General features: G+C 45.5%; 1 long non-coding RNA gene across 1 annotated transcript; it reads left to right on the top strand.

The window, feature by feature from the left end:
* Positions 1-12,265: 12,265 nt before the first annotated feature.
* LOC146398838 (uncharacterized) lies at positions 12,266-14,964 on the top strand. Its single transcript, XR_014818205.1, has 3 exons — positions 12,266-12,405; positions 12,812-13,087; positions 14,447-14,964. It is a non-coding gene; the product is annotated as an uncharacterized LOC146398838 (long non-coding RNA).
* Positions 14,965-27,702: the final 12,738 nt, after the last annotated feature.

Below are 27,702 nucleotides of genomic sequence, written 5' to 3'. Positions count from 1 at the left end.
TTGCTCAGTGGGTTAAGGATCTGGCGTTGCCATGAGCTGTGGTGTAGGTCGCAGATGCGGCTCGGATCCTGCCCCTGTTGCTGTGGCTCTGGCGTAGGCTGGTGGCTACAGCTCCGATTCGACCACTAACCCGGAAACCTCCATATGCCTCAGGAGCAGCTCAAGAAAAGGCAGAAAAAAAAAAAAAAAAAAAAGAAAGAAAGAAATCTTGTAGTTCTCTCTGATGTTTACACAATCTTTTTTTTTTAATGTGGTCAAATTAGAGACATTCCCCTACCAGGAATCTCAGCTCTGGGGCCATGTTTTATGAACTATGGGTTCCATTTGGTGACTTATACGGAGAGACAGAGAGATACATTATAACTATTCGCCAGGGGCCCTTGGACTAGGTTACATTTATGTTTTAATGCACCTTGCCATTAGATGGTGATATTGTAATAGACATAACTGTTTGGGGGCAGAGGGATCGTCTTTGCCCATTGAAACAAGCTCAGAGAGATCTAAGTTCGCCTAGTAGGACCATTAGGTCCTTATCAGCCCCCACGGGGTAGATTGCGACCTGGGACATCTGTCCAGAGTAAGACTGCATGGAAAGTCAGACTTGTAATGCAACTTACTTTTGGTTGCAGGAAGCCCTGCTACCTTCGGACTGGGGATAACTATTATGTCAGCCTAAGAGGGCTCAGGTGGAGTTGAAGATGTTTTTCTAACACTCCTTAGCATAGCTTTTTGCTTCACTGATTTTCTAAATTGGGATGTTAAAATATATAATTTATCACTTCTCTCTCACAGAGCTGTCATTTATCCAAAATCAAATCAAATGCATTTCTTTTTCTTTCTTTTTTTTTCTTTTTTAGGGCCACACCTTTAGCATATGGAAGTTCCCAGGCTAGGGGTCAATTCATAGCTACAGGGGCTGGCCTACATCATAGCCACAGCAACGCCAGATCCCGAGCCGCATCTGCCACCTACACCACAGCTCACAGCAACGCTGGATGCTTAACCCACTGGGCAAGGCCAGGGATCAAACCTGCATCCTCTTGGATAGAAGTCAGGTTCTTAACCTGCAGAGCCACATTGGGAACTCCTGCATTTCTTTAAATTAGAATAGAATTTCCACTTCTTCATGGCTATATGCTCCTAAGCTGATGTTTTTTAAAGGAAGCTAGGCTAGGAGTTCTCTTTTGGTGCAGCGGGTTAAGAATCTGGTGTTGCCACAGCTTGGGTCACTGCTGTGGCATGGGTTTGATCCCTGGTCTGGGAATTTCCACATGCTCTGGCATGACCAAAAAAAAAGAAGCAAGACTAGTGTTTGGCAACTTCTCTCCCCTGTAACTTGTGAACTGGGGCAGAGAGAAACAGCTCTTCTCTGGTTCTGTGCCTCCTCAGATTCAAGAGTCCATTGGCCTTTGACACTGGTGTCTTCCCGTCCTCTGGCTGCCGTGAGTCAAAGGTGTCAGGCTCAGGGATTCTGTGCTCCAAGAGCACCAAGAAAACCAGGTCAAGGGGACTTGTGTGGAAATTTAAATGTTTTTAAGAATGGCAAGTTCGGCTTAATTTCTACCATAATAGAAAGACTCTCTAGCAGTATTAGGAAGTTAATGGGGCTCTCCGTGCCTTAGTAGAGAAAAGGAAGAAAATCCAATTAGACCTAGTTTTAGTGACAGGAATGAGTCCAAGAGGAAACAAACCTGGCTGGAAGTTCCTGTTGTGGCTCAAAGGTAATGAACCCGACTGGGATCCATGAGGATGTGGGTTCAATCCCTGGCCTCGCTCAGTGGGTTAAGGATCTGGTGTTGCTGTGAGCTGTGGTGCAGGCCGGCGGCTGCAGCTCTGGTTTGACCCCTATCCTGGGAATTTCCATATGCCACAGGTGTGGCCCTAAAAAGCAAAAAATGAAACAAAATGGAAAAAACACTGATCCGTGAAGGGGTATGGAAGGATCAGGAAAATGGAAGGCGTTCCTGCTGTGGGTTAAGTATCTGACTGCCTCGGCTAGGGTTACTTTGGAGGGTTTGCTCCCAGAGGGCTCAGGGTGAGGATCCAGCGTTGTGGCAGCTGCAGTGTGGGTCGCAGCTATGGCTTTGGATTCAGCCACTGGCCTGGTAACTTCCATGTGCCACAGGTGCACCCAAAAATGAAGGGAGGGAGGGAGGGAAGAAGGAAGAAAGAGAAAATGGAGCAGGGGAATTTGTGGGGAAAGTTAGGACTGGATTGCCCCCCTAAGAGGGGTGGCATTGGGGGGGGGTGTAACCTCCATCACGTTACAAGAGGAGAACCAGCCTGAGACCCTCACTTGGGGGAACTCCTGGGGAGGCTCCAGCCATGGCTGGGGGAATAGGTGGAGAAAGAGGAAATAGGGCTTCGTTTAAGAGCAGGAACCAACCACTGTGGGCCTCCTGATGGAGAGAGCAGGCCAGGAGACCTTCTAAATTTGATCCGGGAGTTGGTCTGAGAAGGTGAGGGAGGGGCAGCCGGCAGGAGAAGGAGGGCATCCTGAGCCTGAAACAAAAATCAGACCCAAGAAGGCGTCCCTTTTACCATCTGCCAGGGCCTCAGAGAGCCTGCTGTGCCCTGACCTCTGCTCCTACCTGCAGGCTGGGCGTGGGGAGCGCCGTGAAACCCCACCTTGGATGAAGATTGCCGCATTCATCCTCTGGATGCTTAGCCCGGACACCTCGTTTCTGAAATGAGACTATGTTTTGTGATTTAAACATCTGTCCATAGACTGATCCCATACTCCAGAGAGGGCGGGGAAAGGTCTGGAGCCCACGGTATTTAGTCTAATGGCAGGGAAGAGCTCACGGAACACATTTGAAGGAGCGGTGGGTGACAAAAAGTTGCTTTTGGACCACATCCTAGGAGCGGTGCTAGTCACATGTGTGGGTGTGGTGGTTAATGGTGATGGGCAGGCCTCAGACCCCTAATCTGCAGGGGTCTACAGGGCGGGTCCTGTGGTTGAGGAGCCGCCGGCAGGAGCAGGGACCAACCCAAACCAGCTCCAAGGGAGAGGTCACTTCAAGGACTCTGACTCGTGGTACAGGCTGAGTTAAAAAAATTCATCTGTGTTGTTAATGGATGCATTTGGAGTGGATAAGCAATGAGCTCCTGCTGTAGAGCACAGGGAGCTCTGTCTGGTCGCTTATGATGGAACATGATGGAGGATAATGTGAGAAAAAGAATGTGTATATATGTGTGACTGGGTCGCTTTGCTGCACAGTAGAAACTGACAGAATGCTCTAAACCAACTCTAGTGGAAAAAATTAAAATCATGAAGAAATGTGTCTGTGCAGAAGATGACACATTTGTAGACGGAGTTACTGCCTGAGTCAAAATTCCATGGTACTCGGGGGTATAGCTCAGGGGTAGAGTATTTGATTGCAAAATTCCATGGGACAGAGTCCCACTCCCAGCTGTAGTCCCCCCTCCACCCATGACTCACAAAGGGTGAGAATTGCACCCCCCTCCCCAGCCCAGTCTTCCTGAGAAACCGACACTGAACTCCACCAAGCTGATCAGACTTCATCCTGTGACGTGTCAGAGCTAGGCGAGAGAGACATGCTTGCAGGTGGATCCTGGTTCCAGTTTGGAGAAATTGACCCCAGGGATACATGTCCTGCTCCTTAGGGAATGAAAATAAAAGATGTTACTGGAAAGCTGAATTAATACGCAACATACTTGGAGTTCCCACTATGGCTCAGCAGTATCAGCAGTAATGAATCTGACTAGTATCCCTGAAGATGAGAGTTTGATCCCTGGCCTCGCGCATGGGTTAAGGATCTGGTATTGCCTTGAGCTGTGCTGTAGGTCGAAGACGTGGCTGGGATCTGGCATTGCTGTGGCTGTGGCTGGCAGCTGCAGCTCTGATTCCACCCCTAGCCTGGGAACTTCCACATGCTGTGGGTGCGGCTCTAAAAATACAAAAACAAACAAACAAAACCCCCAAACAAACAAAACCATGCAACATCCTTATACATTCTGCCAAGTGTACAGCTCCAGAAATCTTTGATTCTGTGCCTTGCCTCCAAGCACCGTCCAAGAGCCTGAATTTTTGCTCTCCAGGCGATGTTTGCACTGCCTCTGTGTGTGTGTGTGTGTGTGTGTGTGTGTGTGTGTGTGTGTGTGTCTGCGAGCTGCCACTGCGGCTGCCACCTCGGACTGCAGCTGGTGTTGATGGCGCTGAAGCGCTGAGTCACTGGCTGTTTAGTTGCCCTTACATCACGTTCCATTGTCCTTTCTTCCTTTCTAGGCTTTTAAGGGCTCTTTCAGTGGTTTGGTTTGGTTTTGTTTTTGCCTCCGGGCCTGTTCCTATTGGGAAAAATGGCTACAAAAACCCAGAAGCTGCTGGGGCTTCTGAATAAACCTGAACAGAAGGACAGGCCGTTCCTGCAGGCTGCTGAGAACACCCAGTGCCCACATCTCCTCAGGGGCACCCAGTGGGCAGGGGAAGTGAGCAGGGTGCCCCAGGGTGGGCTCTGGCTCATTTTTCGGTAGCTCTCCCTGCTGTGCTAGTTTGAACTAGATCTGATGCGTGTAACAATCTTTCTGCATTCCAGATCCCACGCTCTCCATGTCCTGTTTTCGCACAAATGTAACAGGTGGTGTAATTATCTGCGTGACATAAATTCTTGGAGAGCTGGCCTCCGGAGAACTGTCTTTAAATGACCATTTTGACCCAACAAGCTTGTCACTTTATTAACATTTTTTGGTTATAAAAAGACCTATTTATTATGGAAAAATTGGGGGAAACCCAGAAAAGTATAACGAATGAAATAAAAAGTATCCATAATCCATCATCCTGGAGTGCTCACTGAACATCTCGATGTAGACTTTTTCCAATATTTTTGTTTATATCTACCGGGAACCATCGACTGGAGCCACCACGTTGACTAGTCACAGTAATAGCCACTTGCAAGCGTTGTGTCACAGTGGCAGGCCCTGATAAGGTACGCGGTGCAGCCCTGAAGACTAACCAGGAGGATTTGGGAGGGGCCTACGGGAGGGGGAGACAACCAACCTCCCAGGATCCTTGGCGCTGGAATCCATCTTGGCCGAGAGGTGCAGGTGGCACCAGAAAGGACCCTGAGCCAGACTGAATACAGGCCGAGCAAGACGACTGGCCAGAGACAGCCCGGAAACTAACCCCATTCCCATAAAATCTGAGGCTGTGAGCCTCGTGGCTGAGCCGTTCTCCTGGGTTCCTTCTCCTGCTGCTCTGGACCCCGGGCGCCCCTTCCCAGTAGGTCTCGTGCTTTCTCAGCACGGGTGTCTCCTTGGACAACTCAGTCCTGAGAGTCAGACAAGAGCCCATGCCGGGGCCCTGGGAGGGGGTCCCCCTTCCTGCCACATAGCAATGGATTTGCACACACATTGTACATATCAGGCCCACACTGGACATTTTGTTTGAATTGTAAAATGTGCTGTGAATATACTCTTATGTACATTCTGGAAGTGCTGCAAACTAGTGAAGTCTGAGCCAGGAGATATTGCTGTATCTTTGCCTTATTTACTGTTTTATTTATTTATTTATTTATTGGTTTTTTAGGGCTGCACCTGTGGCACAAGGAAGTTCCCAGGATGGGGGTAGAATCAGAGCCCTAGCCACAGCCACATAGGATCTGAGCCATGTCTGAGACCTACACCACAGCTCACGGCAATGCCGGATCCTTAACCCACTGAGTGAGGCCAGGAATCCAACCTGCATCTTCCGATTTGTTTCTGCTGAGCCACGATGGTCCTTTCATTTTTAGTTCTGGGACATTTTTCTTGCCAAGACGGCCTCATCCACAGGTCCCGTCCTTTCCTCCCGCTTCTGCCAGGTGTTTAGAGCATCATCTCAGGTAACCCCTCCGTCTCTTCTTTTGTCTTCTGAGAACCCAGAGGTTCTCAAACTCGAGGGTGATGCACACTGAGGTGTGTGGAATGATTAGCCAATGGGGACCTGCTGTATAGCTCAGAGAACCCTACCCAGTATTCTGTGATTATCTATGTGGAAAAAGAATCTGAAGAGAATGGATATGTGTATATATATATGACTGGGTCACTTTTGCTGTAAGGCAGAAATTATCACAACCTTGTAAATCAACTATACTTCAATAAAACTTGAAAAAAAAAAAAAACCCAAACTTTGAGTTCCTGTTGTGACTCAGCAGTAACAAACAGGACTAGCATCCATGTGATCCCTGGCCTCACTGAGTAGGTTAAGGATCTGGTGCCATGATCTGTGGTTGTAGGTTGCAGTCAAGCTCAGATCCCACGTTGCTGTGACTGTGGTGTAGGCTGGCAGCTGTAGCTGATTTGGCCCCTAGCCTGGGAACCTCCATATGCTGCACCTGCAGCCCTAAAAAGACAAAAAACCCCAAAACCACAAAAACTTGAGAGTACATCAAAATCACCTGGAAGCCTCAAAAAAAAAAAAAGAGTTCCCTGATGGTAAAGCAGTTAAGGATCTGGTGTTGTCACTGCTGTGGCTCAAGTTCGATCCCTGGCCCTGGTACTTCTGCATGCCGTGGGCATGGCCAAAAATAAATAAATCACCTGGAAGGTTCAAAAGAGGGGACTGGGCTTCATCTCCAGCGTTTCAGGTTAGTAGGGATGACTTCGGTGGTGGGGCAAGCTCCTGGGGGTGTGGCCTGTGTTGGTTCAGTGGAGCTACAAGGGGAACTCCCCAAAGCCTTGTTTTTAACTTGTGCCATCTCCTCGCAGTGTCACCTACACCTACAGAGGACAGAACTGCTTTTTAAACAATTTTTTTTTAGCCACACCTTCGGCAGGTGGAAGTTCCTGGGGCAGGGATGGAAAACGAACCTCTGCAGTGACAATGCCCAATCATTAACCTGTAGGCCACCAGGGAACTCCCAGAGTCAGAAGAAGGGCTTTGGAGAAGCCCCTCGGTACCTGACAGTAGAGGGCAGGGGTTTTTGTCCCTCCCCCTGCCTCACATTCTCCCAAAGAGCTGGCTCAACAGGAAATGCACAGATGCCCAGACTGTTTGTTAAAGGAAATGACACATTATCCTCTTCCCAACATCTGGTAATTCCTGAAAGACACTCAGGCCCTGATAATACTGTCGGCTCACTCACTGCCTGTGTTTTCTTTCCCGAGGAGGGGGGAGGGAGGGGCAATCCTGGAGCGGGGACTGAGTCTATTTTCAGTGTCAGCTGCAGGGGACGCCTTGAGGAGGGGGAGAAGGGTCAGCAGCACTGCTGTTCTGTTCGATGAGCCAGGAACGCAGGCTTCCTTCCTGTCTGGCGCTGAGCAACCATCTCTTTCTTCAGTTTTTTTTCCCTTTTTTGGCCACCCCGTGGCATATGGAACTCCTGGGCCACAGATCAGTCTGAGCCACGGTTGCAACCTAGCCTGCAGCTGTGGCAATACCAGATCTTAAACTCACTGTGCCGGGCTGGGGATCGAACTTGCATCCCAGTGCTCCCAAGAGGGCACAGATCCTGTTGTGCCACAGCGGCAACTCCTCTTTCTTCAGTTTTAAATCTTCCGTGGAGAGCTGCAAAGATTTAAACATGCCACACCCGGTGGCTGGACACGAGGGCAGATGGGCTGATGACAAGGGGAGAGGGGATTTGGCAGGACACGGGGTGTTGGGGTTGCACAAAGGGGAGTGGAGCTGGGTCTGGTCAGAGGCTCTCCCAGTGTGCCATGGGGGCTCATAGGGACTTGGCAACTTCTGGCTGCCCCTTGGCTGGGACATGCACATATTTTTCCATCCTTAAGTCATCCTCTGTAAGCAAAATGTACTGTGCAGCAGGAAGAGGAGAGGTGTGAGTCCGATGCCTGGTTTCTCCAGGTGAAAAAGGAGGAGAAGAGCTTTGAACTCAGAGAGCCGAGAGGTGGGAGTCTCCGGGCTGACGCCTACTCAGCATCTAGACTGACAGAGCAACCTCAAGTCCAGATCTGAGAGAAGCAAGTCTTGTTCTCCTTAAATTAGCACGGGACTTGGGGGTGGGCAGGGGGAGGGCACCTCCGCCTCCGGATCCGCGGGCATCTGTGGTGCCAGGTCTTTGTTTGGTTCCAGCCAGGGCCCGCTGGTGAAGGCATCCTGGGAATTCGGCCTGCAAACAGAAAGGGCATTTCCTTGTGTGGGTTTCCTGTTTAGGTCTGCGTGGAAACCCAAAGGATCGCTTGGCCTCATAAATCCTCCAGACATTGCTGATGGAGATGCTCTGGCCAGAAGCCCTGGGAAAACGGCACAAAAATAGAAGAAGGGAGGAAACACATTCACTCTCAGGATTGTGGGTGGGTTTCAGGCTTCATGCTTTGAGATCTGTAAATAGAGGGGGTTGGCTTAGAGGAGAGGAGCATTATCGTCCCTTCCAGCTTGAACCTTCTTAGATTCCGTTTCCCTCTCAAGGGTCACCGGGAGCTCTCACCGTCTGGCTTGGGAACGGGGGTCCGCTGAGCAGCTCACCAAACAGAAGCTGGCTGAAAGTTTCAGGCCCCGATCCAGGAAGTTGTCCTAGAATATCCTTTAGACATCTTCACAGAAAAAAGGTACTTTTGAACTCTGGTAATTCCCAGACTTTCCTACACACTCAGTTTATTCCCCAAATGACCGATGCCAGGCTCAGGACTGCGATGGGAGCCTTGTGGCTGGGTTTCGGCACAAAGCAGGTTTGCAGAGCTGACCCCAGTGTGGGAAGTAAGGTGTGTGTTAGGAGACCTCGCACATGTCACGATGCTTTTTTCCTCCCCGTGCCCCTCAGCTTCTGCATCTGGAGTTGGACCAGACGTTAGGTTAGCAGGGAAAGCGGTGGGACGAGAACAGGATTTCTCACCCCAATTTCTTGCGTCAACCACGTGTCATTCTAATGAGCACATTCTCTTTGAACTAAACTACGCTTCCTGCGTTCTTGTGTTCTCATTCGTCCTTGTTTACATCATGTACAAAAATGCATCCCACGGAACTGTCCTTTTTAGGGGGGAAGGTACTAAGATGATATTGAGCAACATTAAGTTAATCTCCCTCATCTGGCAAGGCAGTGTTCTTGTCGGTTAACTGGATTTTCTTCTTAAACGTGGATAAACTCATTTATGCAGCAACATTTCCCAAGATAAGATTGCTCCCTTCACATTCAGCCTTGCTCGCGTCTCGGTTCTCTCAGGAAGGAAGAGTGATGTCTTTCTATAAACCTCGTTCCCTCGAACATGTTCTTATAGGTAAATAAAGGCAAATGAAAATGACTTCTGGGGTCCCCTTCTGTGGTTTCTTTTCCAAGCTGTGCTTTCATATGCCTGAAATACATTCTCCATCTAGCTCCCTGACTGACCCTGAGCTGCTTCCTCAATAACAGAGGGGGAGGAAGGCAAAATGACACGACGTTCAAAGCTTTCTGGGTCAGGACTCCTTAGAACACGAGCCCTGGGAAATGTGTTCTCTAAGGGGAGTTCTATGATCAAATACACTTGAAAAATGCTCTTCCTTTTTTTTTTTTTTCTTTTGCTTTTAGGGCCATAGGTGCGGCATATGGAGGTTCCAGGCTAGGAGTCGAATCAGAGCTATTACTGCCGGCCTACGTCACAGCCCCAGCAACGCAGGATCTTCGACCTACACCACAGCTCGTGGCAACGCCCAACCCTTAACCCACTGAGAGAGGCCAGGGATTGAACCCGCAGCCTCGTGGATACTAGTTGGGTTTGCTACTGCTGAGCCATAATAGGAACGCCAAAAATGCTCCTCTGTTTAAGTCACACTGCACTCGAATCTGTCAGAAGCTCTGAAGATTCATGCAATGAATGTGTTCAACTTGAACTCGGTAGTTCCCAAACTTATCTGCTTGAGAACATTTCTTTTTATAGCAGATCCACAACAGCTGTTAAGAAATAGAGGCATACGTGTTCCATGGGACACATTTTGAGAAATGTTCCTTTCAACCAAAAGACAGAGTTCACCATCCTATATTTAGCAGCTGGGGGTATGTATCTCTGTCTGTCTGTCTATCTATCTATCTATCTGTAAAGGAAATGTTTGTTCTTTTCCTAATTTTAATAAGCAATAGACTAGGCTAATCATAGCTATGCAAAGATTTTCATAGAAAATATTAGAAAGACACACCAAAACTTCAGCTGTGTCTATTGGTGGCTGGTAGAATGACAGGTAATTTTTTCCCCCTTCTTTCACATTCTTCTGCAATGAATGTGAATTTTTTCTATACTGGGGCTAAAAAACAAAATAAACTTCATTTTAAAAAAAGAATCAGGAGTTTCTGTCATGGCGCAGTGGTTATCGAATCCGACTAGGAACCATGAGGTTGCGGGTTCGGTCCCTGCCCTTGCTCAGTGGGTTAACGATCCGGCGTTGCCGTGAGCTGTGGTGTAGGTTGCAGACGCGGCTCGGATCCCACGTTGCTGTGGCTCTGGTGTAGGCCGGTGGCTACAGCTCCGATTCAACCCCTAGCCTGGGAACCTCCATATGCTGCAGGAGCGGCCCAAGAAATAGCAAAAAAAAAAAAAAAAAAAAAAAAAAAAGATAAAAAAAGAATCAATATACAGGAGTTCTCTTAAGGCACAGCGGGTAAAGGACCCGGTATGGTCACGGCAGCATCTCGGATCTTTGCTGGGGTACGGGTTCGATCCCTGGTACAGGAACTTCTGCATGCCACAGGTGCTCCCCCACCCCCCACAAAAGAATCAATAGACAAAGTTGATTTCATTTGTTCTTGAGTGATCATATCCACCTCCCTGCAAAGAAGGCATCAGAGGCACCCTCCCTTTTCCAGTTATTTTTCCTAGTTTGTTGGGGCACTTGTTTTCTAAGGTCCCCTGTTATCTGTCCTCGGAGTACACACAGCTCCAGATTTCAGAGAAAGCAAAGCATGCAATTCATGCATGGTTGCAAGGTCAACCTGAGAGAAGGAAATGGCCCAGTCAAGGCCACCATACCAAGCTGTTATTGGAGCTTGTATCCACACAGGAAAGACTGGCATACCAGTCAGATTTCCTGGCTGCAACCAACGAAAATCTCTTCCGACTTGAGCAGAAGTTGAATTTACTGGAAGAATACCTTGCAGCTCACAGTCAGTGGGATGACTAGAGAACCAGGTGACTGGAGTGAATGAAAATCAAGAGGCACAGCGGAGGTTTTGCCACGGGATCGTCTGTTTAGGATGCTGCCACTGGTGCTGTCACAGCTGGACAGTTGTCATAATGCAGCTGGGCTGTGTCCCCCTGCAAGGTCATTGCCATGCTGCTGGACCCTCAAATCCACCTCTGCTGGAGGCTTGTGCTTCCCAACAGGTGGCACGTCCCAAGTGGGGCCTTTGATCTGCCGAGGCCAGGTGATGTTCTAATTTCCTCGTTGCCGGGGCAAAGGGAGAAACTCTGCCCTCTTCGACTTCTACAGTACGAGGTGGCATCTTGTCTTTCCTCTCTTCTGGGATTCTCCCTAAATGGGCAGAATGATTAAAGACTAGGTAGCCAGAATGGTAGCTATGTGTAACATTGAGGTACACTGTCAAAGGGTTGCTAGGGTCTCGGAGGGACAGGGGCAAAAGGAGGCTAATAATATTCAGAAGAGGAGCACCCCCACCCCATGATGCACAGTTTGCTTTCAGTCTGGATTCCTGAGATGGCAATGCTTCCGCTAGATTTCTTTATTTTTTTTTTACTTTTTAGGGCCGTGCCCGTGGCATATGGAGGTTCCCAGGCTAGGGGGTGAATCAGAGCTGCAGCTGCCAGCCTACACCACAGCCACAGCAATGCCAGATCCAAGCCACATCTGCAACCTATACCACAGCTCACGGCAATGCCGGGTCCTGAACCCACTGAGGTCAGGGATCGAACCCGAGTCCTCATGGAGGCTAGTCAGACTCTGTTGTGCCACAAAGGGAACACCTTCCACTAGCTTTTTTGATCAGTTGGCGGAACAGCTCCCCCTCAGCGTAGCTGACCTCTCCTCATAGGAGCCACATTAAATAACAGAGTGAGAATTACTGTTTTGGAGTTCCCTTTGTGGTACAGCAGAAACAAATCCAACTAGCAACCATGAGAATGAGGGTTCGATCCCTGGCCTCACTCAGTGGGTTCAGGATCTGGCGTTGCTGTAAGCTGTGGTATAGGCCGGCAGCTGTAGCTCCAATTCAACCCCCTAGCCTGGGAACCTGTGTATGCTGCAGGTGCAGCCCTAAAAAGAAAAACAAACAAACAAACAAAAAACCCACACAAAGAATTACCATTTTTCAGCGAAACCAGGAGGCAAATGGAAAATGTCCAAAGGTTATGATGAGGGTTAGAGGGTGTGGCTTACTCTGTCAGCCCTGGATCGTCTGAACCACACTGACCACGAGAAAGGAAGGAATACAAAGCACTAGAAGATTTTTTTTTTTTCTCTGAAGAACTTATAGTTTAGGGAAACTGATTAAATAGATTGATATGACCTCAGAAAAAGGCGCTGTAAGTACAGGGAATGGGAAAGGCGTGGAAAGGGTAAACAAGGCTCTTTTACTGACTTCCTTATTTGGGAATGTATCTTTCTGTTTGCGAATGTCCAACTGTTGAGGTTGAGTTCAGAGACCGGAAGATGAGGTCCGAGGAGAAAGTTACTGCTGCTCTGCCTGCTGGGAAATTGTTAGATGCCAGACACAGACCCAAAACTGAACAGGGCAGAAGAAAACTGGTGGGGATGGCCACTCAGGAGTCTGGTGTCTTAGGAGTAGAACTAGAAATCAGTGATTAAAGAATAAGAAAATCCCTTTGTTTTGAAACTGACATGGATATGCTTCCATTTTACTAGAGTTGGTCAGCATGTGCCAGAATGAGGACGACATCTTTATTTTTTTATTTTGTTTTGTCTTTTTAGGGCCATTCCCTCGGCATATGGAAGTTCTCAGGTTAGGGGTCCAATCACAGCTGCAGCAGCCGGCCTATACCTCAGCCACAGCAATGCCAGATCTGAGGCACATCTTCAACCTACACCACAGCTCATGGCAACATCGGATCCTTAACCTACTGAGTGGAGCCAGGGATCGAACCTGAGATCTCATGGATACTAGTCAGATTTGTTTCCGCTGAGCCGTGATGGGAATGCCGACGAGGGTGATATCTTTAAACCTCAAAGCTTGTGTGGGACATCCAGGTAAACTTGCATTTAGATTAAACCCAAAAGATGCCACAGCCATTTACGTTAATGGGCCTGAAGTTTATCAAGCGTCTCTTTGGGGAAAGAATTAACTTACATCTACAATATTAACAGATTGCTAGTGTTAAAATCTTATTAGTAGCAAAGGCTTTGTTTCATTAAAGCCATTCCTAAGCAGCAAAGCGATGTGATTAAAATGCAGTCATCCTGGGTCTTAGTACTAAGATCCTTGAAAATGGAGTTGTCTGCGGGTGGGGGTGGGGGACTGTGTTTTCTTGTAATGTGTCTCACATAGAGGTCCCCAGGATTTGGGGAGAAGCTGAGAATTTTAAAATTGATGTTTTCATAGAATATAGCTTTAGTTCCTTCATCCAGTTGTTCCTTCAATTACGGTTTCTGAGAATTGTTTTCCTTTGTGTGGTGTCAGGATAATAATGAAATTTGAGGAATGTTGGTTTAGTCAAAAGGACATGGGCTTTGAAATCAGACAGATCCATGTTCAAATTCTGGCTCTACTGTTTCCTTGCTGGGAGACCTTAAACATGTTACTTGGTCTCTCTGTGCCTCACTTTTCTCATCTGTAAAATGGTGACAATAGCTATCCACAATCTAGTTATAATGAGTGCATATAAATTATTTAACACATAGTAGGGGCCTCATAAAAATGATCTCCCATCCTTTTGTCCATTTCTTGTCTCCCCCAAGGAAAGAAGAGAGTGGTTATACTGCCTTATTTTTTATTTTTTGGCCACACCCATGCATGAGGAAGTTCCAGGGCCAGGGATTGAACCCATGCCACAGCAGCCACCTGAGCTGCTGCAGTGATGACACCAGATCCTTAAGCCATTGTACCTCCAGGGAACTTATTGTGCCTTCCTTTTTTTTTTTTTTTTTTTTTTTTTGCTTTTTAGGGCCATACCTGCAGCAAATGGAAGTTCCCAAGTAAGGGGTCAAATCAGAGCTGCAGCTTCTGACCTACACCACAGCCACATCCAGATCCAGGCCAGATCCAGGCCATGTCTATGACCTACACCACAGCTCATGGCAACGCCAGACCCTCAACCCACTGAGCAAGGCCAGGGATCGAACCTGCGTCCTCAGGGATACTAGTTGGGTTCGTTAACCACTGAGCCATGACAGAAATACCTAGAATTATTCTTCTTAAGCTAATTCAAATGGTGCCTGGGGCCAGGTCATCTGGTTTGGTCCTGCTAGGTGTGGGAAAGGTATTGCTCTCTGGGAATGGGCTTGCTGGGCATAGGCTTTCTAGAAGCATGACCACAGACATCCTCCAACTGGGCTTTCATGTTTTGGGAGCCCCTCCAAAGAACTAGACACGTTTTTCCTCCTCTCCAGGTCACTCCTTGCCACATCATCCTGACCCTTGCTAGAGGGAGAACCACATGGAATGGAAGGAGTGCTTGGTATACCTTGCGGGGGTCCTAATTGCAGGACCAGGTGGAGAAGACAGCCGAAAATCAATCTCAATCATCCCGGAGTTTTCAAAAGAAGAAGATGCCTTACCTTCCCATCGTAGGCTCTTTTGCTAATGTATTGCAACATCATCACGTCCTTAAAACATCAATCATGAGCGTCAAATCATACTCGGCAGGGTCTTAGGCAGCACCCACCCAGGTAAAGTGTAGATGAGGACATCATTGCTGACTCAGGTAATTACCCCCTTGCACATAAACCTTCTTTCTTTCTAGGCATCCAAGGCACACGACAGACATTATCTGGTTGTTTTTCCCAACGCTTTTGCCAGCAAGGTTGGGAGCAGTAGCATCTGTCTTCATCTCACATATGTATCCATTGCTTTCCTGGGAATGATGTGTCCAAAGCCCCACTGGCAATAAAAGCAACTGGAGAGAAAATGATTGCAGATTTAATTCAAAAAACAGAACTTCCTCTTGAGGCAACTTCGGGTCACAATGCTGAGATGGTTCTAATTTCAGGCATTCTTGAAGGCAGGGAGCATAATGCCTTAGTTATTTCCCTTTATTTGTGGGTGTATGGGGGGAATGGGGTACCAGATTGCTTACTTCAATCAATTCAACTGTTGGCATTTTGTGTTCGGCATCTACAGGGAGCTTTAGCATATGTTTTCTTTTCATGATGGCAGTGACATCGCCAAGCAGAGATCAGTAAAACAGGACTAGCTACAGAATCTGGAACATCAATGTGACTCTTTCTTTTTTGAAAAAAATATTCATTCATTTATTTATTTTATTTGCTTTTTAGGGCCACACCTATGGCACATGGAATTTCCCAAGGTAGGGGTCAAATCAGAGCACAGCTGCTGGCCTACACCACAGCCACAGCAACTCAGGATCCGAGCCACACCCACGACACGCACAGCAACCCCATGAGGCTCACGGCAATGCCAGATCCTTAACCCACTGAGCAAGACCAGGGATCGAACCCACATCCTCATGGACACTAGTTAGGTTCACTACTGCTGAGCCACAGAGGGAACTCCCATCAATGTGATTCTATAGCAATTGTTTCCTATTAAAGCCAGTTCTACTATAAGAATGAAAACATTTAATACTTTAAAGGTCTGAGCACAACAAACCTACTAAGCGATTTTGAGCAAGTCTCTTACTATCTCTGAGTCTCTCTCTCTGTTTGTTTGCAAAATGGGCACAATATTTACTTTAACCAATGGCTATGAGAATACAAAAAAAAATCGTATATGTAAAGTGATTTATACACAGTGAAATGTTGGAGTTCCTGTTGTGGCTCCACAGGTTATAAACCCGACTGGTACCCATGAGGATGCAGGCTTGATCCTTGGCCTTGCTCCGAGAGTTAAGGATCTGACTTTGCTGTGGCTGTGGTGTAGGCCTGCGGCTGCATCTCTGACTCCACCCCTAGCCTGGGAACTTCCACATGTTGCAGGTGCAGCCCTAAAAAGTAAAACAAACAAACAGTAAAATGCTATAGAAAAACAAGCTGTTATGAAGCGAATAGATCACTACAATTATAGGCTCTAATACAGGTTATTTTTCTTCCAGTGGGGTCTCTTCCCAATGTGTCCTTGGTGCGAGGAGCACGCCTTTAAATCTGTTAATTATCACCTCCCCGGAAGATCAGGAGAAAAGAAAATAAAGAGGGGAAAGGAGGCCTGGGGCTACAGGTATAGGAAAATTTAAAGAATGTGTCAATTATGATCTCTAGTCTACGTGGTGGCATTCAAGTCTCTACACACCGCAGGGGACAGGAAGCTTGAGAATAACGCTTTCCTGTGCCTCCTGGAATGTGGATCCTTTGTTCAGGATCTACAAGGTAAAGCATTCCACAGGAAGTATTCTTTAATTAATTATAGCCAGACCTTTGCTGGGGGTAGGCCAGACTCCATCAGGGTAATGTTATTGCTTCTCCAACCAAGATACGTGCACACTTGAAACCAAGCTCAAACCCGCAAGATGTCACCTCCTAACCTTTAAAATACAAGGTGGCTCTGTGGGCTACCAGGCATCCTGGTCTTGTTTACCAGGGCTGGGACAGCTCATCAGACAGAGCCCCATCTATTACACTACCCTTGCAGAATAACACTGAGAAACCCCAAGGGTATCCATTTTAAAATCCTTTCTGTGGCACCAAAAGGATTCTGGAGCTCCGAATCAGCCCCTTACCTCATGGCGGAATTTACAGGCTTGCAGAGTTAAATGCACATCAGATTGGAATGCAGGGCCTTCTATTTTTCTGTAATGATACGTTCCGAAGAGAAGGAAGGCAATTTTCTTGGACATTCCCCTTAAACCAGTGCACTTGCAGTGATTGCTTTTGGTTTACAAAACCATCTGGTACAGACCGAGGGCCTGCTGTTCTCTCTGGGCTCAGGACGCTGGGCCACGCAGGCCACTTGTCTAGGAAATTGTAATTAAAATCAATTATCATGTCTTTCTCTGGGCACATGGTAGCCTCCCAAAGCACTCAGAAGGAGCTCAGCCATTTAAGGACCTGGTGTTGTCACTACTGTGGCACAGGTTTGATCCCCGACCTGGGAATTTCTGCACGCTACGGACGCAGCCAAAAAAGAAAAGGTGCTCAGAAAGTAGACTTCAGTATGCCATTCTTTCTCTGAAGTAATCTAATGGTAACATAAGAAAATCTGGGAGTTCCCATCGTGGTGCAGCGGAAACAAATCTGACTAGGAACCATAAGGTTGTGGGTTCAATCCCTGGCCTCACTCAGTGGGTTAAGGATCTGGCATTGCCCTGAGCTGTGGTGTAGGTTGCAGACGCAGCTTGGATCTGGCGGTGCTGTGGCTGTGACGTAGGCCGGCAGCTGTTGCTCCCGACCCCTAGCCTGGGAACCTCCATAGGCCAAGGGGTGGGGCCCTAAAGAAAAGGCAAAAAAAAAAAAAATCTGTTCTCCAAAATAAGATCTTAGGAGCTCCCACTGTGGTGCAACAGGATGGGCAGCATCTTGGGAGCAGTAGGATACAGGTTTGCTCCCTGGTCCAATACAGTGGGTTAAACAGCTGGGTTTTCCGGTGCTGTATAGCAGCAGTGCTGCTACTGAGGCTTAGTTCACAGCTGCAACTCTGATCTGATCCCTGGCCCTGGGAGCTCCATATGCTGCCAGCAGCCAAAAAATTAAAAATTAAAAAATTGAAAATATAAAATAAAAAATAAAAGACAATCTTAGCTTTGGCTCCTTCTGTGAGTTGAAAGAATTTTAGGAAGAGAAAGAAAGGAAAGAAATGTATCTGTTTCTCACATCTGATGATGAAAAATCCAAATACTATAACCTGAAAAGGAAAAATAAACATAGTTCATGAAATCCTGTGGCAAAAAGAATGAAAATGTTCTTTAAAAAAAAAAAAAACAAAAAAACCCACAGAACTGTATTCTCTGTAGGTTTAGTGGCACCCTGGCCAAAATCTGCTTTCTGGAAACTTTTCTCTAGACCTGGCTCTCACCAACAGCCTTGGCTGCGAGAGAAAGGCTTGGAAGCCTGTGGTTTGGAATGTGTGAATGTTGAAATCAAACATCGTTCTCTTTTCTCTATAACAACAACAAGCCTCTGGTTTTGGTTACCTGCATGCTGGGTTTTCCGGTGCTGCGTTGTTTCTTGCTCTTACAGGTTAGAATTATTGAGAGGATTTTTTTTTTTTTTTTTTTTTTTTACTTTTTAGGGCCACACCTGCGGCATTTCGAGGTTCCCAGGCTAGGGGTCAAACTGGAGCTGCAGCTGCCGGCCAATGCCACAGCCACCGCCATGCCAGATCCCAGCAGCATCTGTGACCTACCCTGCAGCAGCTCACGGCAATGCCAAATTGTAAACCCGCTGAGCAAGGCCAGGGATCGAACCTGCATCCTCACGGATTCGGGTTGGATTCATTTCTGCTGTGCCACAATGGGAACTCCCGCACTGAGCACTTATGATGAGCTAGGCGTTGAGTATTCAATGAACATTATAGACATGATCCTTGCACTCAGAGAGCTTACAGGCTAATGCGGGAGATACACATGAAATAGGCAAAGCGAGCAATTTTCAGAATTATGTGTGGTGAAGAGCCTAAAACAACTTGTGTGGCCAGAGTGTAGTAATTTGAGGAGGACAACGGAAGGAGAAGAGATTGGAGAATTAAACTGAAATCTCATCCTTGTTGGCCCTGTACACCATGTAAGGATGTTTTATTTTCTATTAAATGCAATGGAAAACCAATGAAGGCTTTAAAGCACGTTTAAAAGTTCTCTCTGCCCCTTGTGCGAAGCACAGGAAGAAGGAGCAAGAGACAAGGAGTGGATAGAGCTTAGGAGCTCAGCTGCAGTTGTCCGTTCCGGATGGTGGGTGCTTAGAGACAGAGAGATTCAGACAGATTTGAGAAATCTTTTCAAAGTGGTTTCAGTAGTATCGTGATAAGAGGTTGGCTGTTATGAGCAAAGGGGAGGGAGCTTGCAAAGAGGCCCCCAGGTTCGTGGTTTTAGCAAATGGATAGGTAGCGGTTTTATTTATTTTGACAAGGAAGGTGGGAGGAGGAGGATGATCAGGCATTGGGTTTGGGGGCAGGTTACATCTGAGCTGCCTCTGAGATAGCTGAGTTGGCAGTTGGATATCAAATCTAGAGCTCAAGAAAAAAGGTCTGGGAGTTCCCGTCGTGGCGCAGTGGTTAACGAATCCGACTAGGAACCATGAGGTTGCGGGTTCGATCCCTGCCCTTGCTCAGTGGGTTAACGATCCGGCGTTGCCGTGAGCTGTGGTGTAGGTTGCAGACGCGGCTCGGATCCTGCGTTGCTGTGGCTCTGGCGTAGGCCGGTGGCTACAGCTCCAATTCAACCCCTAGCCTGGGAACCTCCATATGCCGCAGGAGCGGCCCAAGAAATAGCAACAACAACAACAACAACAAAGACCAAAAAGACCAAAAAAGACAAAAAAAAAAAAAAAAAAAAAAAAAAGAAAAAAGAAAAAAGGTCTGGCCTGGAGATAAAAAGTATGAGAGTAAATAGGAGTTCCTGTCATGGCGCAATGGAAATGACTGCAACTAGCATCCATGAGGATGCGGGTTTGATCCCTGGCCTGGCTCAGTGGGTTGAGGATCTGGGTTGCTGTGAGCTGTGGTATAGGTTGTAGACGTGGCTTGGATCCCAAGTGGCTGTGGCTGTGGTGGAGGCCGAGGCTGCAGCTTTAATTCAACCCCTAGCCTGGGAAGCTCCATATGCTGCGGGTGTGGTCCTAAAAAGACCAAAAAAAAAGAAAAAGAAAAAAGAAAAAGGCAAAAAATAAAAATAAAAAATATGAGCGTTAACAGCATTTTAACTGTTATGTAAATATGTGATGTGTAAAGCCATAGGACCAGGTAATGAGATCACTGTCGGGGGTTGGGGGGGTGGCAGGGATGTAGAGAGAGATGAGCCATCAGCTCCAGAAGAGGTGCTGAGTGTCTCTAATAATAGAAGCCGAGGAGGAGAAGAAGAGCTGCCAGTGAGACTCACTTTCACCTACGTTTAGGAGCGAGGAGGGGACAGCATGGTTGGCAGAAAAGCCAAGAGGAGAGTGTCTCAGTAATGGTGCAAGCAGCTTTGTTGGATGCCAAATGCTGCTGGGAGGTCAAGTTGAGGTTTGGAAAGCAGCTATTGGATTTGGCATTATCACCATGGTGGTGCGCAAGCTGAGCCCCAACCACCCAGAAAACCTACTGTGGGCACCGCCTTCCAGTTCTGTGTTTTGCGATGACACATTGAGAGTCTGAAGTCAGCCAAGCTGGGAGCATTTACAACGCGGAAGCTGACAAACACTACGATATTCTTTTCCCCTGGGGAGCCAGTTGTTAAACCTGGACCAGGGTGCCACCGGCAATGTGATGTCATTTATAATCCAATGAAGGGGAAAACAGCCTTCTTGGCTCTTTCTGGTCCCATCAGAAAGTTTTGGGAACATTTTTCGTGGAAATGAATTCTCTTCAAAGAAACCAGCTGAATGTCTGAACGGCCTTTGAAGTGGGCGTTTACTTTTGCCACAGGACTCATTACAGTCTTAGCCTTTTAGTCACTAACCTTCACAAATGTGATGCAGACCGACAGGAAAAGAATTCAGTGTGGTCATATGAAGAATTCCTTCCAACTCTGAGATGCTATAATTCTGCAAGAAATTCCAGGAAGCATAGCAGTAAACCACATTTCGTTGACTCTTGGATTTATTTACTTGGTAAAAATAATCATTAGAAGACTCCAGAATTCAGGGGCTAGGAGATAATAGTCCCCCATCTTTCTTTTTCGTTAAAAAAGAATCTTGGTATTCTATGAAAATGTAGATAAGGAAATTAACTGGAAGGTAGAAAGTTTGATATTTTCAATATCATGACAACTGATTTAGATTGTTAGATAATCAGGCTAATTATTAGATAGTCAGATGTTAAGATAAAATTATGTAGAGAACCATACTTCTGACATTATTTTCATTCTAGACATGTAGCCACAGACTAGATCCTTTTCGCGTCTAAGAGGGAACCAAAGACCGAACTGAATGCGTTGCAGAGCCTTGGATTCACCCAAGAAGTCAGCCTGCGAACTGAGTCCAGGCAGCTCTGAAAGCCTGTTCTTTGACACAGCTTTACTCCAAACACATACCAACGACAGAGGAAATTTATCAAGCTTTACAAACTAAATAAACACTTCTGTGGCCCAGAATTGGGCCAGAAATACAAAGCTCATGCTGAGCAGAAGCCACAAGCTTAGCAGGCCCTAGGTCTGGAACCAGGCAATGTTAGCTGGAGTTTGGCTCTTCCAAGGTCCATTAAAATAAAAGAGTTCCCTGCTGAGATGGGAGACCAAAGCCAGGTTCACTGTTTGAAGCCCGAGGCAGAGGCAGGCTCCTCCTAGGCCTGAAAAGAGGGTGCAAAGAAGTTATTTCTGCCCGAGGCTACAGCTTTTAGCAAATTGTGGACTTAGAGGAGAGAGAGGACTCAGGTATAACTTTGGAAAGGGAGCAGTCCATTGCCTGGCTGGGTGCCTGGATCTGTGCTTCCTCAGTCCCTGGGGGCTGGATCTCTGAAGCTCTGTTAGTAGATCTAGGTCTGAATTAGAGTCCGCGGCGCCAAGTGCAGAATGAGGGCAACCACACAACCAACCAGACGAAGGAGAAAGCACGCTGGGAGTAGAGGAAAGAAGAGAAAGAGAGACGGAGACAGAGGGAAGGCAAGTCTTGTCTCAAAATGAGCCCTTCCACCAAAATCCAGTTCTGAGAAAGCCTAGCAAACAAAAACAATACGAACTCATTACTGTTGAAACTAACTTTATGGAACCATCTGAGAAAAAGTTTGAATTTGTTTAAACCCTTCCCACGGAGTTCCCATCATGGTTCAGCGGAAACGTGCATGTCTAGAGTCCACGAGGATGTGGGTTCAATCCCTGGCCTCGCTCAGTGGATTAAGGATCCAGCGTAGCCATGAGCTGCCATGCAGGTAGCAGATGCGGCTCGGATCCTGTGTGGCTGTGGCTGTGGTGTAGGCTGGCAGCTGTAGCTTTGATTTGCCCCCTAGCCTGGGAACTTCCATGTGCTGCAGGTGTAGCCCTAAAAAGAGAAAAAGAAGAAAAAAAGAGATCGAGAGGGGAAAGAAAATTGTTTGGAATGCTCAGAGAGATATATGAAGGAATAACTTCCATTTTAAAAAAGAGCAAGACATTATGAGAAAAATGCCAGCATAAATGAAATCAGAGTGGATGGAGACTGAAAGGAACTAGAAACCTTGGAAATGAAGAATCCGAGTTGTTAAAATAAAAATCCAACAGATGAGATAAGCTCTAGACTGGAAATGGTGAAAAAGCAAGTGAATGAATTGAAGGCTGAGGATTTCACCCAGGAAACAGGACAGAGACAAAAGATGTTTTTTAAAAAATGTGAGAGAGCAATTAAGAGACAGAGAGGATTAATCAAGAGCTTTCAATATGACGTCTACGAGGAGTTCCAGAAAATGAGGATCAAGTGAATTGTGGCGAAGCCCTGTCTGAAGAGATAACAGCTAAGAATTTTCCATGGTTAGAGAAAGAGGTGCCATCTCAGGCTGAAGAGTCATATAAAGTGCCAAGCAGGATAAACATAAATCCACACATCTTAGTGAAACTCTGTGACATCAGAGATTAATAGAGAACTTAAAAATTACTAGCGAGTATACATGTAAGGATAACTTGATCCCCTTCCTGTACAGTGGGAAAAAATAAATTTAAAAAATTATTAGCGAGGAAAGACATATCACCTTCATAGGAATGAGAATTTGACTGATAGCCGACTTTTCATATGTAGAAACTGATGCTGGAAGACAATAAGGTAATATCTTTAAGCCCTAAGGGGAAATGGCTGAGAATATTAAAAAAAAAAAAAAATTTTTGGCTGCACCCATGGCATGTGGGAAGTTCCCAGGCTAGGGAGAGAACCCACACCACAGCAGTGACCCAGGCCACTGCAGTGGCAATGGCAGATCCTTAACCTGCTATACCACAAGGGAACTCCTAAAAATCTTATATCTCCTTAAACTATTATTTAACAGTGCGGGTGAAAGACATTTTCAAGAAGATAGTGATTAAAATATTTCCACTCAGAGACCCTCATGAAAATAACTAGCAAGAAAGTATTTTAGAAGTTCCTGTTGTGGTTCAGTGGAAACGAACCCAACTAGGAACCATAATTTCGGGTTCAATCCCTGGCCTCACTCATTGGGTTAAGGCTCTGGCGCTGTCATGAGTTGTGGTGTTGGTTGCAGACGAGGCTCGGATCCTGCTTGGCCAGCAGCTACAGCTCCAATTTGACCTCTAGCCTGGGAATCTCCATATGCTGTGGGTGAGGCCCTAAAAAAAGGCAAAAAAAAAAATATATATATATATTTTAGCAAAAACAAAAGGGAACAGAGATATTAAATGATAAACACAGAAGTTGATAAACTAGCTTAGTAAATTTAATCTTCTTATAAAACTCATCATTTTGGCATTTATTACAAGGATGAACTCTAGACAGAACTCTAAACAAAAGTGAAAGAGCTAGAGGAGGGTAAAGCATAAGAGAAGAGGATGAGGATTATTCAATGGGAAGGAAGTTAATACATGCCAGGGTCAGCTGCATGTCAGGGAAAAGGATAAAAATACTGAATAATTTTAGATGTCCACAGAAAATAGAATAGTTAAGTATGTGTGTTAACAATTTAAAGATAGCTACTAAAATAAGTAAAATATCATGTCTGGCTCCTAAGCTAGCAGAGGAGGAAAAAGACAATGTTGAAAATGTTTTTAATGCAAGAGAAGGCAGGAAAAGTGGGAGGGGGGAGCAAAGAATGGTAAAAAATAAAATTAAAAAAATAAGAGAGTTGAAAATAAGTTTAAATATTACCATTAATCTCGGCAACCAGGAGTTCCCGTCGTGGCTCAGTAGTTAACGAATCCGACTAGGAACCATGAGGTTTCGGGTTCAATTCCTGGCCTCGCTCATTGGGTTAAGGATCTGGCGTTGCCATGAGCTGTGGTGTAGGTTGCAGACGCAGCTTGGATCCCATGTTGCTGTGGCTCTGGCATAGGCCTGTGGCTACAGCACCAATTTGACCCCTAGCCTGGGAACCTCCATATGCTGTGGGAGCGGCCCAAGATAATGGCAAAAAGACAAAAACAACAACAACAACAACAACAACAACAAAAATCTCAGCAAGCATAAGTGTGTTGAAAATTGATTTAAAACAAAGATATCAGAATGAATAAAAACCCCAAATCAGCTATTTATACAGGAGACATATCTAAAACAAAACAACTTGGAAAAGTAAAAAATATAGGAATAGAAAATGATTCACAGTGAAAATGTTAATTAAAAGTAAGCTGGTATAGACATCTTTAATATCAGATCTTAATATCAGAATTTAAAAACACAAAAAAATTAATAGAGAGAAAGATGTATACTATGGAATAACAGGATATATGCTATGTATAACAGTCACAAACTTGTAGGTACCTCAAAATATAGTTAAAAAAAACTTAATCGTATTATAGAAAAATGTACCAGTCCATTTTCATGGTAAAGAATTTTAACACATCCTTGATAGATCCAGCAGAACTTAAAAAAGTAGCAACTCCCCAGAATATTTGAACACTAAGTTTAATTTTTTTTTTTTCTTTTTATGGCCACACCTGTAGCATACGGAAGTTCCTGTGCTAGGGGTTGAATCGGAGCCGCAGGTGAGACATATGCTACTGTTTGTGGCAACGCCAGATCCTTAACCCACTGAACAAGGCCAGGGATTGAACTCACATCCTCGCAGAGACAACATGGTGCCCTTAACCCACTGGCCACAACGGGAACTCCTGAACACTAAATTTAAAAGTTTGATCTAATAGATAAATAGAATACATACAACACTCTGAACCAAGCAAATAAAGAATATATACCATGTATTCTTTTTGAGTATCTATGGAACTTTTACCAAAAAAAATTTTATTACCTACAAGGTTAAAAATAATCTCAAAAAAATTAAAAAAAAATCAGTATCACACAGACTGTACTCTGGCTATAACTCAATTACATTGTAAATCAACACTAAAAATATTTAAATGTCTGCATGCTTTGACACTTAAAAAATTTACAACCAAATAACTCAAGATTAAAAAGGAAATCACGATGAAAATTACAAAAATGAATCAAGCAGTAAATGTAAATTCTTAAATGTGTTTATTAAGAAGATTGAAAATAAATAAACTAAACCTTTAAAATAAACACTGGAAAAACAATAGCGTAATAAACATAAAAAGTAAAGAAGGAAGATGCATTAGCTTCCTAGGGCTGCATAGCAAGATGCCACCAGCTGAGTGGCTCAAAACAACAGAAATGTTTTGACTCACAGTTCTGGAGACCGAAAGTCTGAAATCCAGATGCAGTCAGGGTCATGCTCCTTGGAAGGGGAGGCACTGTTCAGGCCTCTCCCCTTGCTTCTGGTGCATCAGGTGTTCATTGGCTAATAGAAGCATCACTATAATTCTGTAACCACCGTCTTCTCCATGTTCATAATTACTTTGTCTTCCCTCTGCACCTGTGTCTGTGGTCAAGTTTCGGGAGTTCCCATCGTGGCTCAGTGGAAACGAATGTGACTAGCATCCATGAGGACGCAGGTTCAATCCCTGGCCTCAATCAGTGGGTTAAGGATCTGGCATTGCTGTGAGCTGTGGTGGAGCTCACCGGTGTGGCTCATATCCTGCATTGCTGTGGCTGTGGTATAGGCCAGCAGCTACAGCTCTGATTCAACCCCTCACCTGGGAACCTCCATATGTTGTGAGTGTGGCCCTAAAAAGCAAAAAAAAAAAAAAAAAAAAATAGGTCACCAGTCATGTTGGATTATGTTGGATTAAGGGCCCATCCTACTCCCATATGACCTCATGACAACTTAACTAATTCAAAGGGCAATGGCCTTCTTTCCAAATAAGGTCACAGTGTAAGAGACTGAGGGTTAGGATTTCAACATCTTTTGGTGGGAGAGGGGACACGCTTTAATCCATAACAGGAAGCATGAATAAAAATAAGAGTAGAGGGTTAATACACACAAACAATTGCATTTGGGGTGGTTAAGCATTGAGATCCTGCTGTAGAGCACAGGGAACTGTATCTAGTCACTTGTGATGGAGCACGACAGAGGATAATGTGAGAAAAAGAAAGTATATACACATATATGTGTGTGTGTGTGTGTGTGTGTGTGACTGGGTCATTTTGCTATACTGTAGAAAATTGACAGAACACTGTCAACTATAATGGAAAAAATAAAAATCATTAAAAAAATAAGAGTAGAAATGCTGAAATAAATAATAGAGTAAATAAATACAACCAAAAGTTAGTTCTTAGAAAATAATCTAATATGGATACACCATTTTTTCGATTGTTTGTCTTTTTTTGCCTTTTCTAGGGCCGCTTCTGTAGTATACGAAGGTTCCCAGGCTATGGGTCAAATTGGAGCTGTAGCTGCCGGCCTACACCACAGCCATAGCAATATGGGATATAAGCCGAGTCTGCGACCTACACCACAGCTCACGGCAACGCCAGATCCTTAACCCACTGAGCAAAGCCCAGGGATTGAACCCCCAACCTCATGGTTCCTAGTCAGATTCGCTAACCACTGCGCCACGACGGGAACTCCCTGATATGTGAGTTCTTAAAGCAGTCTTTCACTTAGGATTGATCCTGACTGGATGTTAACTTTACCTTTTGGACCCCATTATTTATTTATTTATTTATTTTTAAAACTTTTATTTATTTATGTTTTAGGGCCGCACCTGTGACATATGGAGGTTCCCAGGCCAGGGGTCGAATCGGAGCTTTAGCCGGAGGCCTACACCACAGCCAGAGCCACTCCAGAGCCGAGCCACATCTTCGACCTACACCACAATTCATGGCAACACCAGATCCTTAACCCAGTGAGCGAGGCCAGGGATCGAACCTGAGTGCTCGTGGAAGCTGGTCAGATTTGTTTCTGCTGGCCACGACAGGAACTCCTGGAGCTCATGTTTTAGAAAAAGAAAATAAAACGAAAGGAAAAAAGAACATGCAATTGAATCAGGGATTTGTCAAGTAAAAGCTAATTTGACTCATAGAATTATGGTACCTACCAATTAACTGTACCTGGTTAATTTCAGAGAGTAATGACAGCCATCTACATCAATAGAAAATGTGATATCGGCCTGGATGTAAGGGCTTTCGAATAGATACAGGCATGAGTTTCAGCCGTATACTTAGCACACAATTCACATTTATTTTTAAAGCAAATTCTATAAATCTTGGGGAGAGTAGCACTTCAATCTATTTTTAAAACCTGGATGGGTAGATGGTCGCATAATATCTCTATTTAGAATAGCTATGTCTCTCCCTTTGGTTTACATTGGACCTCATTTTCAGGTTTTTAGATGAACGCTGATGGACTGAGAAATGTACCCTTAGCCTAGGGAGCTGTGGGTTTAGAAAAACAATTTCCAGGAACTTTTAATTTTAATCATTAAATAAATGTTTCAGTATATTTGTACACACAGGGTATATATTTTTACCTACTCTAACCTTTCCCTGTGGATATATATATATATGAAAATGATAATGGAACTACTGACAGATGCTTGGGTACAGCTGTGAAACAAAAATATTTCCCTTAATAT

The sequence above is a fragment of the Sus scrofa genome, chromosome 10 (genome assembly GCF_054392235.1).
Source record: "Sus scrofa isolate SSC_HxYL_T2T_F1_AM1 chromosome 10, Sscrofa_HxYL_maternal_Yorkshire_Landrace_v2.0, whole genome shotgun sequence".
NCBI classification, from domain to species: domain Eukaryota; kingdom Metazoa; phylum Chordata; class Mammalia; order Artiodactyla; family Suidae; genus Sus; species Sus scrofa.
Note: the sequence above shows the minus strand (reverse complement) of the source record. Positions and strands in the feature narration are given on the sequence as shown.